This window comes from Crocuta crocuta, unplaced genomic scaffold (assembly GCF_008692635.1).
Source record: "Crocuta crocuta isolate KB4526 unplaced genomic scaffold, BGI_CrCroc_1.0 scaffold113, whole genome shotgun sequence".
NCBI lineage: Eukaryota > Metazoa > Chordata > Mammalia > Carnivora > Hyaenidae > Crocuta > Crocuta crocuta.
The window spans coordinates 5,852,630-5,868,739 of NW_027530368.1; positions in this window are offsets into that span (position 1 = coordinate 5,852,630).

Here is a 16,110-nt window from a genome sequence, read left to right on the forward strand (position 1 = left end):
GGTCACTAATGTCCTCCCTGGTCATAGACCTTGGCTACATCCCACACCAGTTTTTTTTTTACTCTATTATGGAAAAATTATCATCACTGAAGTTGATACACCTAAATGACTCTTGAGGATGATTGTAGCAGATGGATTTTGACAGCCCACAACCAAAATATTCATGTAAAATTTTCTAGGCTTCTTACTATTTATTGATGGATATATTTATTTTTGTAATATAGTGTAGAATACCAAATATTTTATTTTTAATGTTTGTGATTCCCTCTTGGATAAAATAGTCTTCTGTGCTTTTCAAATAATACCCTCCTCGGAATATGGCTCCTTTACAATTTATAGCCTATATTTTCATCTGTCTTTTTGCATCAAAATTTCCTGTTACTTTAAGAGGACTTGCAATCAGCTTGCCATAACTGTGTATATTTGTGTCTTGTAGGCATGCTGTGAGCCCCTTGGCATATTTACTCATTTGAAAATAGTAAATAGTTCTAACTGAATAGTGCAGGTGTTCCAGAAAATATTTAACCAATACATTGTCCTGTCATTTCCTGAGCTGACACTGTCATTTTTCCATGAGAGGCAAATATTGTCAGGCTGTGAGGGACTGTGATTGCCGACCAGTGAGTGGAGGCAGTGTTTAATGTGGGGTTTTCATTCCCCAAACTAGGTGCTTCCTCCTAGCTTTCACTACCAAATGTAGAGACCCTGTTAGACAAATCCATTTGTAATTAGACCAACTACTCTATAAACAGAAAAACTGTTAAGTTAGTGATTCCCCTGAGAATCAGCCTCAGCATGCTTAATTCTTTCCCTGTGTGCAATTTTTGGCTCGAGAAACTAATGGTAAATACTTTTCCCAGAACTGTGAGTAAATGTTTTGCTATTCGTTGGAATCTATATTCTTCAAGTAAAACAGATTTTCACAGAGTGGAATTTTATATATTACTTCTTACTGGACCCATCAACAGCCTATAAATCCCAGAAGCTTTGTGGCAAAAACATGTACAATGTGTCTGTAATGCACAAGGGACATTGCCCTTTCTAAGGATTGTAGCTCTTTGCCTAGAGTCACCATGGGTCATACTTTGCCCTTTGCAATTCTGGTGAAAAAGGAATGCTGTTGTGACTCTGTGAATTTTCTCATTCCCAACAAACTCACATTTGACTTCACACATTAGGTGGAAGGAAAGCATATAATGCTGTACACCAGCAGAAAAGGATGTTTCTGAGTATGGAAATGTACCTGTAAGTTAATAACTTCATCTAGGAATGACTGTTTGCTGTGATCAGCACGCTTCTCTCACACACGAGCACTTGATTTGTGTGTGTCTGACTTGACTGCACTGGGGAAGTGGACATGATCATGCCCACCTGCCAAACTTCCACAGATATGGAAAACCAGCTAACACCACAGTCACACAGAATCAGCTGAAGCACACACATTGCTTTTCTTATGTAAAACGTGTTCATCATTTATGTCTGAATTTATGTAGTAATTACTAGACTGAAAGGAAGATGGAGATATTTTACACTGTGTTCATAAATCAAATGTGTACATTCAGAGTCATCTTGTTAAATAAAATGGAAACATTATTTTGACAATAATTATTTGCAACTTATTTTTCCTTCAGATAAAATATCTTTTGCACTGCCCCCACCACCACCTCCTGGCCTTCATATATATATATAATATATATATTATATAATATAATATTAATTTTATATATAAAAAATGTATATATATATTTTTATTTATGTTTCACAGTAAATCCAGGTGGACTAAAAATTCATGCTATATTAGTAGAACACCGCCTGAAAAAACAATGTGCTGGCTTTAGGTTCTTAGTGGTCTCATCAGAGAGTGAGTTTCTGTTGTGTGATTCTCCCATTTCACACAACTTTCTATAAACCCCATGAATGCCAGAGACATGCCTAGAAAATGAAATGAGCTCTTCTTTGTCAATAACTGGGAAATATTTCTTCTTCGACTTTAGAATGACACAGATTAAGGAGCGATTACTTTGGGAAGAACATTCAGGCGAAGTTTCGCTGAAATGTGATTATTGACCTTCATTGAATCTCAGGCTAAAAAGGACTTGTAAACATTATTTAGTGTGCCCCACTGCTCCCCACAGCCCACCAAAGCACTTTTAATCTTTTCTGCAAATATTAGTAAAGATAAGAGAGTGCTTTACCTCCTTAAAGCCACCTATTACATTTTTAGAGGGCTTTGCATCAATTGCACTCTATTTAACCAATGGCATAGGTCAGTAAGAGCACAGTTTACTGAAGGAGAAACAAAGGTAAGCAGAAAGTTGTGGGGAGCTCTTCTCCATAAGGAATTGAAGTGTTTCCTGTTGTCCCTCACAACTTTCCAGTTCACAACTCTTGGGGTGGCACATACACATGAATCCATCTTTAGGACAGTCCCTCGAAGTGCAAATAGCTCTCCTGTTCTTCTGAATCCCCTGTTCCCCATTTCCTGCAATGGCTTGTGTCTAAGCACACTGTCACACATAGTGAGATCCCTCAGCCAGATGGTCTAGACCTGCCCCCAGAGCGGGTAGCAGGCCTGGTGATGAGAAAGACCCTGCTGCTTGCTCTGGAAGGAAGTTCATTTCTGTGGCAGAATTTGGGATTTGAAGGGCATAGAGACAGAGTCAGGTGAACTCTATATTCCTGCTGGCAGGGTTTATCTGGCAAGTGCTTCAGCAAAGAGCACAGCCCCTGTCACTCAGTATCAGGGGAACTGATAAGGGCAAGATAAGAGATCTAGTCATGAAGGAAAGGGAGCTAAGAACCAAAGATGGATCATGGGCCAGGGCTTGACTAAAAAGGCCTGGAAAGCCATTCTTATGACTTGATTTTGAATTATTTAGCAACCTATTCATTCTGTTATGTAAATGGTCTCTCACAGCATGGTGCCTGGACCCATTCTCCATATGTGGTCTGACCTGACCATGGCAGCACAGGCCCAGCCACCACTGCTCTAGGAGTTTCTTACCTACAGAGAGAGCCTGGGACCAAACTGGGCAGACACTGCTGCAAGTTATTTTGGGGGGTGGTGTGTTTACAAAGTAAGAGAAAAAATTATTTTCAAAGCTCAGATTATTAGTGTCCAATAGGGCTCCCGATGTGAATTGGTCTTGGTGTTGTGGGAAAATGATGCCATCAGACGGGCTGCATGTGACTCCAGTCACACGGATGAGAGCCCACTTTTGTGCAGAAGTGACTATTTGTAAATAAGGGGCCTATTTGGAGAAGGTGAGAGCTTGTTAACTTGGGTGGTTATAAATGGATTATGCGATTATCTCCAACTCACTCTCCTGAACTGTCAGTTTACAAGAACCAGTTCCTGCCCTCTCTTAACCTTCCTCATGCCGTTAACACAGATCCAAAATGCTCATCTCTTTCCAAGAGGGAAGCCCCAAAACACATGGACATCTCCATCCCTTTTCACTCTTAAATGTGATTCTGAAAATCTTACACAAGATTTAGGCTATTCAGTTCAAATTTAGATTCGGTGGTGGGAGACACGAAGCACCATGGTCAAATCAGGATTTGGCAGAAAAATTTCACTCACAGGACACAGGGCCAACTTTCTGGTGCAGCATGGGAATAGTGTTAGAAAATCTGGTTCTAACACCTTGTGAGCATTCCTGCTTAAAATGCATCACCTAACCTTATCAAGAATGCAGAAGCTTCACATGAACCCATTTGAAGAATGTTCTACTGTACTCTTTAAAAAACATCCGTGAAAGGCAAAGACAAATTGAGAAACTGTTATAGATTAAAAGAGATGAAACAGATGTGACAACTAACTGGAACATGTGATCCTGGGTTGGGTCCTAGATCGCTAAAAAATGGGCAAAAAGAAAATTATCTCTTTGTTAGTTAGGCTCACTCCAGCTCAGTTGGGAGAGTGTCTCACTTTATCAATTGTAGACTATCAACTGACATTCACCTACAAAAATTTCTTGCATGGTTATTGCGCTTTTTAGAAGCTGTAAGAGGTTTGTACGAGAGGAGTCAGCAGGATTTGACCAATTTGATGTTGAAGAAGCAAGCAAGCTGCACCAAAATTGAGACCTTTGCCCAGGAGGCAAACTCAATGGGAGGAACAGAGCCAGAGGGACGCTTCATCAGCGTGGCTAACCTGACGTCAGTACGTGAACTGCAACAAAACATTTTCCTGAAATAACAAGCTCAACCCTCCATTCCCGAAAAAAAGAATGCTTTTCAGGCAATCAACCATCTGTTTCAAGTGTTTAGAAAACAGATCTTCAATCACTGGTAATTTAAACTTCCTTATACCCCAGTTCAATGCTTGATAAGGAAAGAGTGAGAACAAGAGAGGAACTGAGTTACTATATTAAGAAACCCAGACAGAACAAAAACCAGCCCCCTACGGTTGTTTTGTTTATGCAGCAGACCCATCTGTTTTAATTAACATAATATTTACATGAGACCAGCTCCTGGTACATCTTTTGCTGCAACTGTCACATGTTTCATTCTTTGTTTTTTACAAAGTTCCTGCAAAAGCAGAACTGAGACCTTGCCCAAATAAGGAGTATATAGTGGAATTGTATCACAGCCTCCTAGCTCCCACGGGCCAGACCCACCTGTTTCCTGCAGTTTGGAGCCAAGTATCAGGTTGTCAGATGAAATATAGATGTCCAGTAAAATTTGAGTCTAAGATAAGCAATGAATAACTTGTTTGGTATAAGTATGGCTCAAATAATGCAAGGGACATATTTATACTAAAATATAAGGATAAAATAAAACAGGATCATTGTTTACTTGAAATTCAAATGTTGTTGGATGGCCTGTGTTTTTATTTGCTAAGCCTAGCGGCCTTGTCAGATATTGTTCCCACATGGACTACTCAGAGGACCACAAATCATGCCTGGCAGAGTTCATTGTTGTTTTTTTTTTTTTTTATGTTTTTTTTATTTCTAGGAGAGAGAGAGAGACAGCGTGAGCCCGGGAAGGTCAGAGAGAGAGGGAGTGACAGACTCTAAAACAGGCTCAGGCTCTGAGCTGGCTGTCAGCACAGAGCCCGAGGTAGGGTTTGAACCCACGAACCGTGAGATCATGACCTGAGCCGAAGTTGGACCCCTAACTGACTGAGCCACCCAGGTGCCCCCCCTTTCTTAACGAATGCTGCTATGATTGAATTGTGCCCCCCAAGCCCATACATTGAAGCCCTCACTCTTAGTACCTCAGAATGTGAACTTATTTGGAAATAGGGTCTTCAAAGAAGTAGTTGGTTAAAATGCAGTCATTAGGGTGGGCCCTGACCCAATATGATTGGGGTCCTTATGAAAAAAGGCAGAATTGGACACAGAGACAGACATGAACACAGGGAGTATACCAAGTGAAGATAAAGGCAGAGGTCAGCATGGTGTGTCTTCAAGCCAAGGAGCTCCAGTGCTTGTCAGCAGGCCACCAGAAATTAGGAGAGAGGCATGGACAAGATTTTATATAGCAGCTCTCAGAAGGAATGAACCTTGCCAACACCTTGATCTCAGACTTCTACCCTCCACAACTGTGATATAATAAATTTCTGTTTTTCAAGTCACTCAGTTTGTGGTACTGTGTTACAGCAGCCCTAGAAGATTAATATAGATGCTAAGTACAATAAATATGAATACACTTAAATTTATTTCTGTAATGATTGGTGAGTCTAAATATATTTGCATATATTTCTCGACTGATTCTCTTTATTCTATCAATAGACTTCCTGACTTTCACCCATTGTTCATATTCTTCTAACTAATTCATTGGCACATATTATGCCATACATATTATGTGCAATTAATCCTTCATTATACGCTGTCAATAGTTTTCCCATTTGTTGCTCATCTTTTTGCTTTTCAAATATATTGTGTTTTGCTATTCAAAAGTTTTACAGTTTTAGGTAGTCTTTTCCATTGTGGCTTCTTTGTTGTATGCATCATGCTCAGAAATGGTTTTCGCATCTCAAAATTATGGACATGTTTTTTCAGCAAGGGAATGTTTGGCCTAGCTTAGTGAAACAGCCAAAGGAAGAAGAAGAGGTGGAGTGAATAAGAAAGTTTTTTCCTGACTCAGACCATCATACACCATTTTCATGCTGGGCCTGGAAGAAGTTTAAAGTCTCCCTTTTTCTTGTAAGTTCTTTGAAAACCTCCAATTTTGCAATTGCCTCTCAATCTGTAGGCCCTACAACCTGTGAGCTGGTTGCTTACTCCTCCTGCAATGCCTGGGGAATCAGGAGTCGATCCTGGGTTCTTCTGTGCTAATGTTCCATCATGTCTTTAAGTGGTCTTACTGAAGGGTGTTCCCATTATCTGTCCTTGTGTGACAAACCATACCCAGCAGTGCTCAGAGCAGTAACGGTAAGTGGAAGCCTTCTTCACTCACAGGGGTGGCATCTGGCCAGTGGCTCCTTGAGTCTCTCTCTCTCTCCTCTGTCTCTTTACATGTCCACTTCTGGGTAACTGGACTTCTTGTATGGTGGCAGAAGGTTTCCAGAGTGCCTGTCCCAACAGTGAGAGTGAGGCATAAGTTGTTTTGTCTTTTATTATTTAACCTTGAAAGACATGTAGCCATCACTTCTGCCATGCTCTATCTGGTAGGAGTGAGTCACTAAGGCCAGCTCATGATCAATGGGATGGGACTTACACTATCTTCTGAAGGGAGGTATGTTGATGGTTTCTCAGACGTTCTTCAAAACTCCCATCTGAGTATCTAAGAAATAGCATCTAAGTAATATCAGTAGTATGTAGGAAATCTCTCTCTCTTCTGTGTACTGCTCTTCCTGGGTCTGTGAGGACACTCCTGCATTCCTTGCCTAGCTAACTCAGAGAGCCAGCCCATCCCTGCTCAACAGTAACTTCTATTCTTCACTCCTCCATTAGAGAGAGTCACCATCACGGCTCCTGAATTTGCATTTCCTGGGTGAGGCTCAGACTTGAGTCCTTGATCTCCCTCCTCACAACCTTGGAATCACACATGAAGCTCTCTGTGAGTCACAGTTTGAAGCAACTCTCGCTCAACTTCAAGTCGAGGGCAGGCACACTTCCCTTCCCTTAATTCCAAAATGCAGAGAGAGTCCTAATGAATTCACAGTCACAAAATCACATTTTGCATACATGTAGGTATGGAAAATATTTCCTTCACAGAAAAATATTTCTTAAATTAAGTCAAATCATGATAGGTTTTAAAACCTTGGTGTCTCAACATGGTAAGCACTATGTTTAAGCTAGACCTGCAGGCCTCTTTTGGTTCCTTTCTGATTATTAGATTTAAAAAAATTCTAATTTGGAATTCTTGCTGTTTGGACAAAGGAATAACAGAAAAATCAAGTTAACTGAAGACAACTAATTCGTCAATGGAAGAATTAATCATTAGGACCTAGACACGGCAGCTTCTTACATCAGAATTCAACCTTATGTGAACAAGATGTTTCTCATGAACTTTTAATCCTAAGATTTGCCTCAATACTTGGTTGTTGTTGTTTTTAACTAGTAGAAAACAAACAAAAAATTCCAGACCCTAATAGTCTATCTTCCGTATTTTCAAACTTTTTTGAACGTATTTGAACAAAAGCCAGATTTCAACAAATAAATACTGCCAAGCATTATTATTTAGACTAAGGATTTACATAATGTGGTCGAATGCCATTGGCTTGAGGGGTTGCAAAGTGAGAAGCAAAGTGCTTCTGAAACAACCCAGGAACGTGGTGTTGAAAAGCTACATGTGGAGTTAAGTAAAGGTTGGAGGCAGTGTGGATTCACAGGGCAAGTACAGGAACCAAGTCCCATAATGCATCACCTTTAGGTTTGTTGTGTTTTGCCATGACAACAGCTTATCTTTAGTAGATGTGTTTGGATCCACAGCTGACACTTGAGGAGGTGGCTTTTCTGAACTGGATTGATAAAGAAAGATCAAAGATGAAAATGAAGCAACAGAGTAAAAGATTTCTAGATGGAGGACATTAAGGGGTATATTATAACTGCTATTTTCATGTCAAAAAGACACTGAATACTATTTCTCTGAGCTGTTATATTCACAAAAAAGATGCAGTTAATCCATACAACTAATCTGAGCCCTTTAGAGCTATTACTAGGGCTATAACTAGCACAATAACTTAAAATCAATTCATATTGATTATTATCATTTACTAAGGGGCACTTGGGTAGCTCAGTTGGTTAAGCATCCAACTCTTTATTTCCACTCAGGTCATGATCTCACAGTTGTGAGATCAAGCCCCGCCTCGAGCTCCCTGTTGGGCATGGAGCCTGCTTAAGATTCTCTCTCTCCCTCTCTGTCCTTCCCCACCGCATGCTCTCTTTCTTGAAAAAAAAAATCAATAATACAAAGATCAAACTGTTGGCCTCTAACCCTTACACCCACGCATATTAGATCAACCTCAAGTTTCAGTGCAAGATTTCAGACTGTGCTGTGCCATCCTGAGTGTGTGTGGCCATCCTGTCATTCTGGACAAGTACAGCATAGGGACTGGTACAGCCCTAGTCTTTGTCTTCTTCTTAGGCCACCAAAGGATCCCACCATTCTCTGTGAGCTATCTGGAGGAGGGATGACAACTCGAAGGGCCAGGCAAGTGACATAAACAGTGAGGTGGCCTGGAGACTGTGGAGGGCTTAGGTTCTACCTGTTGGCAGGAGCACCAGTGCAGTTCCAGGCAATTGTTGCCATGGTAGAGGTTAGACCCATGTATACCAGATCTTCCAGTTTTAAAGACAAACTAAGAATCTGGAATTTAAAATTTTTTGGATGGTTCCATCTGACTCCAGAAAGTGTCTACATTCTGGGAAGTACAAATAATGCATACCCGTAAGCCAAATTTGGTCCACAACCTACCTCTCTGGCCTTGAGGTTAGTTGGAACCCTGGGAGCGTCACAATCCCCCTGACTGCTACTGAGCCCATAGCTCTGACAACTGTATCCAGAGCTAGAATTGTTCCTCTTGAGGCTCATTTTGACTCTTGGCTGCTTCTCTTGGTTAAGAGAATCTCTTGGTTAAGAAGAATCAGGAGTTGGGTTGGGTATTTCCTGCTCCCCATTGCTGGGGAGTTTACCTCTGCTCCTTGGTGATACAAAGTCAGCAGCATCTTTAGAGTCCCGGTAGCCTATTAAGGCTTGTCCTTGATCCTAGCATTGTTCCTACAGCTCAACATTAGGGTGGGACTTTCTCCAGCAAAGAAGCATTCTATTCCAATAGTTCTCAGGCTACATCAGAATCATCTGAGCAATAATTTTTTTAAAAAAGAGTCTCTGGTTTTTCCCAGGAGAATCAGATTTAGTCAAAAGAGTATGATCTTGGGCAGCAGTTCTCAATGTTTTCTCCTCAAGACCCCTTTGCATTCTTGAAAATTACCAAAGATCACAAAGAACTATATGTGTGTTATATCTATTCATATTTACTATATTAAAATTTTTAACTGAAAAAGTTTATATATATATATATTCATTGATGCATTTCAAAATTAATAAACTCATTGCATGTTAATATAAAATAATATATTTTGTGAATAATAAATATATTTTCCAAAATGAAATTGACATTATGAGAAGATTGGCATTGCTTTGTAATTTTACAAATGTCTTCAAAGTCTGGCTTAATAGGGGCGCCTGGGTGGCTCAGTCGGTTAAGCGTCCGACTTTCGCTTAGGTCATGATCTCGCGGTTGGTGGGTTCGAGCCCCGCGTCAGGCTGTGTGCTGACTGCCAGCTCAGAGCCTGGAGCCTGTTTCAGTCTGTGACTCCCTCTCTCTCTGACCCTCCCCTGCTCATGCTGTCTCTCTCTCTCTCCTAGAAAAAAAACATTCAAAGTCTGGCTTAATAAAATACAACTGGATTGTCTTATCTGCTTCTGCATTCAGTCCATTGCCATATGTTGTTCTAGTTGAAGAGATGAAAATTTGACCCAACAAGTTTGCAGTTAAAAAGGGGAGACATATTTTAATAGCCTGTTCAGACAATTGTGGATATTGTTCTTTGATACTATACCAAAAGTCAGTGAGTGACAGTTTCCTACATGTTAATGGCAAAATGAAATCTTAAATCATATTAATGAATTCTGTACTTAGTTACATTAAAAAATCCACTTACCTTTTTGCTCTTTCTTTTCTTTTCCTTTTTTTTTTTTTGGTCTCACAGTAGTTTGGGATGCTAGAAGTCCAAAATCAAGGTGTCAGCAGAGTTGCTTTATTCTATTTAAAAAAATTTTTGACTATAGTTGATACACAATGTTATATTAGTATCAGGTGTACAACATAGTGGATGAACACCTCAATATGTTGTGCTGTGCTCACCACAGTGTAGCTACCATCTGTCACCACACAACACTATTACACTATCATTACCATATTCCCTATGCTGTACCTTTTATTTCTGTGACTTATTCATTCTATGACTGGAGGTCTGCTTGCACTTTTAATGGAAATTTATCCAAGAATGGTTCTATAACATCACACATTGTCATTTGGAAAATATTTGCTCACAGATCTTTTAAGTGTTGACGTATTTCATTACACATAGACATCATCACACATCATGCAGCCTCTGGAAAACTGCACTGTACATTCCATGAGAGAATGAAAACAACAAAAACAAATATCTTGGATTGTTGTGAACATGGTTTTGACCTCTACGGACCCTCTGGTGTATCAGAGAGAGCCCTTTTCAAGAATTATATAAATCTACCGTATATAGTGCTACAAGCTAGCTAAGTGACCTTAAGAAAGTTTCCTCACCTTATTATGGCAGTTTCTCAACTTTAAAATGGAAGTTTGGAACTGAAGTCGGTGTTTGTCAGCGGGGTACCACTGGCATTTGAGGCAGAAGAATGTGCTGTTGTGAGGAACTGTCTCTCATGCTTGGGGTAGTTAACATCTCCGTCTTCCTCACTAAACACAAGCTGTGCCACACTCTCTATTCAATCCTGCTAACACACCCAGAGCCCTGCAGAGAACCCTCTAGAGGGCGATATTGCCTCCAGCTGAGATCTAGTGGACTAAATGAACTTTAAGTTTCCTTTTAATTCTGAAACTAATTTTATTAAAAAGTGAGAAAATGACCTAAAATAATTTAACATATTTTGAATTTCTCCTTTGCTTTTGTGTATATGTCTGTGTGTGTGTGTGTGTGTGCACCTGCGCACTTTGATTTTAAATATATCTGACTTGAACAAATGTTCATGATCATTTTGGTCTAGTGACGTAGAAGGTAACATAATGATTTATTTTTGGAAAAATTTTTTTTAATTTTTTTAAAATTTATTTCTGAGATAGAGAGAGACAGAAACAGCATGAGCAGGGGAGGGTCAGAGAGAGAGGGAGACACAGAATCGGAAACAGGCTCCAGTCTCTGAGCTGGCTATCAGCACAGAGCCCAAAGCGGGTCTCAAACCCACGAACCACGAGATCATGACCTGAGCCAAAGGCGGATGTTCAACCAACTGAGCCACCCAGGCGCCCCAGAAGGTAACATAATTAGAAGAGTGAGAATGAGGATAGGAAGGGGAGAGAGGGGTAGGAAAGAAATTCACATTCTCCTGCCATATTTTTACAAACTAAGAATTTTTAAAATCTTTAATAATTGATAGTTGATAATGCATTGTACATTCCTTGTGCAGCTGACCAGAGGTGCAGGAAGAGAGAGCTAAGTTTTCCCTAGACTACCAAACTTCGGGGAACCTACAGACAGCCATGTAAACATCCTTCAGTCAACTCTACCTCCTTTCTGCTCCAGAAAGTTCAGTGCACAAAGTGGCTAAAAGCCTGAATGCTGGAGCCAGCTTGCCTGCCTGTTACTTAACCTCTCTGTGCCTGTGTTCTCATTTGCCAAGTGAGAAAAATAAAGCACCTACTTTATAGACTTACTGTGAGAGTTAAGTGTGCTAATGCAGACGAAGTACTTGGAACAGTGTGTGCAGTGTGTGCAGCTGATAGTGTCAATAAGTAAAGGCAGAAAGTCCACTGTCCTCTGCTGAAAATCCCCCTCTGAACCAAAATTTTTGTTCACCTTTCCCTGTTACATTTTTCCATTCTTTTCTCCTAAGGCTGAATATAAAGCTGACTTTATCATACTTTCATGTGAACACATGCACAGTTAGTTATAAGGGGGAAACGCCATGTTTATAACCCTGGATGGTTTCAGTGAAGAGCTCTCAGGCTGCTTTCCTGATGTTCATGCTAAATAAAGGCAAAGACATTTCCCAAAGCCCCAGAGAGCTGGCACACCAGAATTTGGGGGGATAGGAGCACACACTTTTAAATGGGGCTGATCTGAAATCGTCTCTGTTGGCAGTGAAAATCCCACAGAAACAGATCAAAATTGAACTCCCAAGATTTTTAGCTTTGCAAATGACCAGTGAGAAGAAAATTCCAGATTTAAAAGGGAGACCACCTTTCCAGGACTTTTCGACAGTAAGCATTGGAAAGGGTTTGGAGGGGAATCCTGGAGGTCAAACATTTTCCTCTTCTTCCTCCAGAAAGACAGAAATTGATTTACATTTGTACTCTGTTCTTTGCAGAACCTCCCCCTGGGCTTCAGAGAATTTACACTTTCACATCACCAGAGAAATAAGGGTGGTGGGGAGATAAGAAAGCAAAGACACCTACCTCTTGGGTTCATTGTGGACCTTTTTGCAACCTGACTTCCGGCTGGCTCATGGAGTCCTGAGAGAAGAATTCTGACAGATGTGTATATTCAACCCACATTGCAGAGATAAGGGAGAGGTGATCTCACAGCAAAGCTTCTGTATGTTTGTGTATGTGTGTCTCTGAATAAACACTCTCAAGTAGAGCTTCTCCGTCTGTGTTTCTCATTTCTGTTCTTGAGTGGCCCAGACACTTAGCTACTCTTTTCCCCAAGATTCTACTAATGACCAATTTAAGTACTTAATGGGCAAGATGCATTTAGGATATCTTCCAATTGAGGGTGTCTTCCAGCTCTGTATGTATATAAATTTATATCTTTGCAGGGCTGGAGATGGCTTCAGAATTCATCTAGTTGAACTCTGTTATTTTTGACAAGGAAACATCCTGGATCAGAAATCACTTTCATAGCAGGACTGAACCAAGAACTTTCAAACCACAACTCTTTCTCCTACTTGCTCCAGGGTTCTTGAAATTGGGGCACACATGCTCCCCTTAAGCTATGCAGCTGTGTGTACAGTATACACAGAAGTGACAGGATACAACTTGGGGTGTCCTCTGGCCAATACATAAACTATTGTCATATCACACATGCCACTACTCACATCACATGTAGCCCATGTTCCTCAGTGCCCAGAGTAGCACCTGACCTAGTGGGTAATAAATAAATATTTGTTGAATGAATGCATGTTAAAAATAAAATACAATATTTTATCAAAAAAATGTAGCTTACAAAGGTCTTAGAGATATGTCAGTGGAAATATGTGAGAACATCAAAGTGGTGCTAAAACCAGGTGTCTCAAAGAAGCAGCTAGATGGAGGCCATGTGTCCCAGCTGAAAATATTTCTATATGTTACTAAAATCCTACATATTTTGAAATTGGATAAATAAGAACATTGCCTCCCTGGTCTCTTAGACACAATTTCTTGCTTTTCCACCTAACTACATAATCCTTTTACCTTTTCTTACCCCAAGGAAGGCTTCCCTGAAATTCTAGACTGGGCAAAATCCTCCAGTTTAAAGCTTTATTGAAATCTTCCCTCTTCCTTTGTAGCCTTCAACACACCTGATTCATGTCTTTCTTCCCAGCAACACTGCCAATTTTCTTTGTGAGGCATGGTTCATGTTGGTCTCGATACCCCATATCTCTGATGCCTTGACCAAAACCTAGAACATGGTAGGTATGCAATAAATAGTGTTTAATCAAAACAGTATTGAATTTCCCAAGCTAAGCATGGTAGTGATTGAAGATGCCTGTCTTATCCTGCTCCAATCCAGAAACAATGGTGCTTGGTCTGCGAGAACATCAGCAGCTCACTTCATACCAGATATAGGCCAGTGTCTCCTGCTGCCTAGTTCCAGAAGCTAGAACAGATGCAGGTCTCTGACTCTTCAGACCCGGGGGCTCCTCCCTGTGGCTCAGGCTATTTGGCCATCCTTTCCACCAAGGTCACTGATGCCCAGGATTATCCTATTTCCTAGTTGAGCACTATTGGAGGTAGGGAGTCCAGCAAAGAAACTGATTGGGGAAAAAAAAGTCCTGATGTGATGCAGTAAAAGTGCTTGAGAAGAGGAAAGGATTAATTCCAGAGATACTTTGAGAAAGAGAGTCACCTAAGCTTGGTGAGGGAATGGATGTGATGGGAGCAGAGATCAGAGTGTGGAGAACCCCAAACAGGTCAGTGTTTTGTGGTTTGGATGACTGCCTAAATGGCACTGTTAGCTAAGAATGATGGAGAGGAGGATGTATGAAGGGGAAAACCAGGAGCCCCAGTCTGAAAATATTGAGTGTGAGATCCCCACTGCTGCAATGGGTGTGTTCGGCAGTTAGAAATATGAATGCAGAGGTTTGGAGAAAGGCCAGGGCTGGAAACCTACTGGGGAACTGCCAATTACCACCAGAAGGGTGTTCTGTTCATAGTCAACTACCTGGCTCTTTACCCAAGACCTTGGAGTAGGGACCCCTACATCCTTTCACTCGATAAATGAGCACAGTGCCTGTGGCCTTTGGGCCAAGTAGGGTAGTGGCTGTGGCAGCCTCAGTGGGAGAGACAGGTCAAGCTACTGGACTTGGCTTGGCCACAGTTAAAGATTCATCCCTGACCATGATCCCAGAGGAGACAGGAGTTCCAGCACTATCAGGCTTGGCTCTGCTGGTGGGCTGATAGATGGAACTATCTGTGAAAATGTAATAGAAATAAGCAGGAGGGGCATCTGGGTGGCTCAGCCCATTAAGTGTCCAACTCTTGACTTTGGCTCAGGTGGTGATCTCACAGTTCATGGGTTGGAGCTCTGCATGTGCTGACAGAGCAAAGCCTCCTTGGGATTCTCTCTCTCTCTCTCTCCCAATCTTCCCCCTTCCCTTCCCCCACTCACACATTCTCTCTCTTTCAATATAAATACATAAATAAACATTAAAAAAAGAAATACGTGGGCACTTGCCAATCTCGATAGAAAAATGGACACTTATGAATAGTTTTTTAGAAACACAGATGTCAAACAAAGCAGATCTGTGATACATGACATGGGCAGATAGAAATAGATATACAGTAAAACTTTGGTTTGCAACCGTAATTTGTTACAAAAATATGCTTGTAATCCAAAGCACTTGTATATTAAAGATTTTAAGACCGTCAGCTCAGTTGTGATCATGTGACACTGGNCCAATCTTCCCCCTTCCCTTCCCCCACTCACACATTCTCTCTCTTTCAATATAAATACATAAATAAACATTAAAAAAAGAAATACGTGGGCACTTGCCAATCTCGATAGAAAAATGGACACTTATGAATAGTTTTTTAGAAACACAGATGTCAAACAAAGCAGATCTGTGATACATGACATGGGCAGCTAGAAATAGATATACAGTAAAACTTTGGTTTGCAAGCATAATTTGTTACAAAAATATGCTTGTAATCCAAAGCACTTGTATATTAAAGATTTTAAGACCGTCAGCTCAGTTGTGATCATGTGACACATAACTACATTGGAAGACATGGCTCATTTAGCAAGTTAAAATTTATTAAAATGTTTGTTCTTCTTGCAGAACACTCACAGAACAAGTTACTTGCATTCCAAGGTTGTACTGTATTTAGTTCTTATTTTGTAAGGGATTCTGTTTGGTCTGCCCTCCCCCCCCAGCTACCTGGCTGAGTTGTCCACTCTTTTAGCACTCTCTGACTCACTTTCACTGACTGTACTTGTTCTTGGACTTACTTAAGGTAATAATTTATTCTCCAAAATTCCTCATCTGACCATGTGACTTTTCCAGCTGCCATACCAAAGGCAGAATGAAGAGAGATGACAGTGGAGTCAAAGAAAAAAGAAATCTGTCTGACACCAGGCAGTTAGCAAAAAGTGAGAATAAAGTCTTGAAATTCCAGACTTGCACCAATTTACTCAGTGGCCAATTTTTANGCTGACACCAGGCAATTAGCAAAGT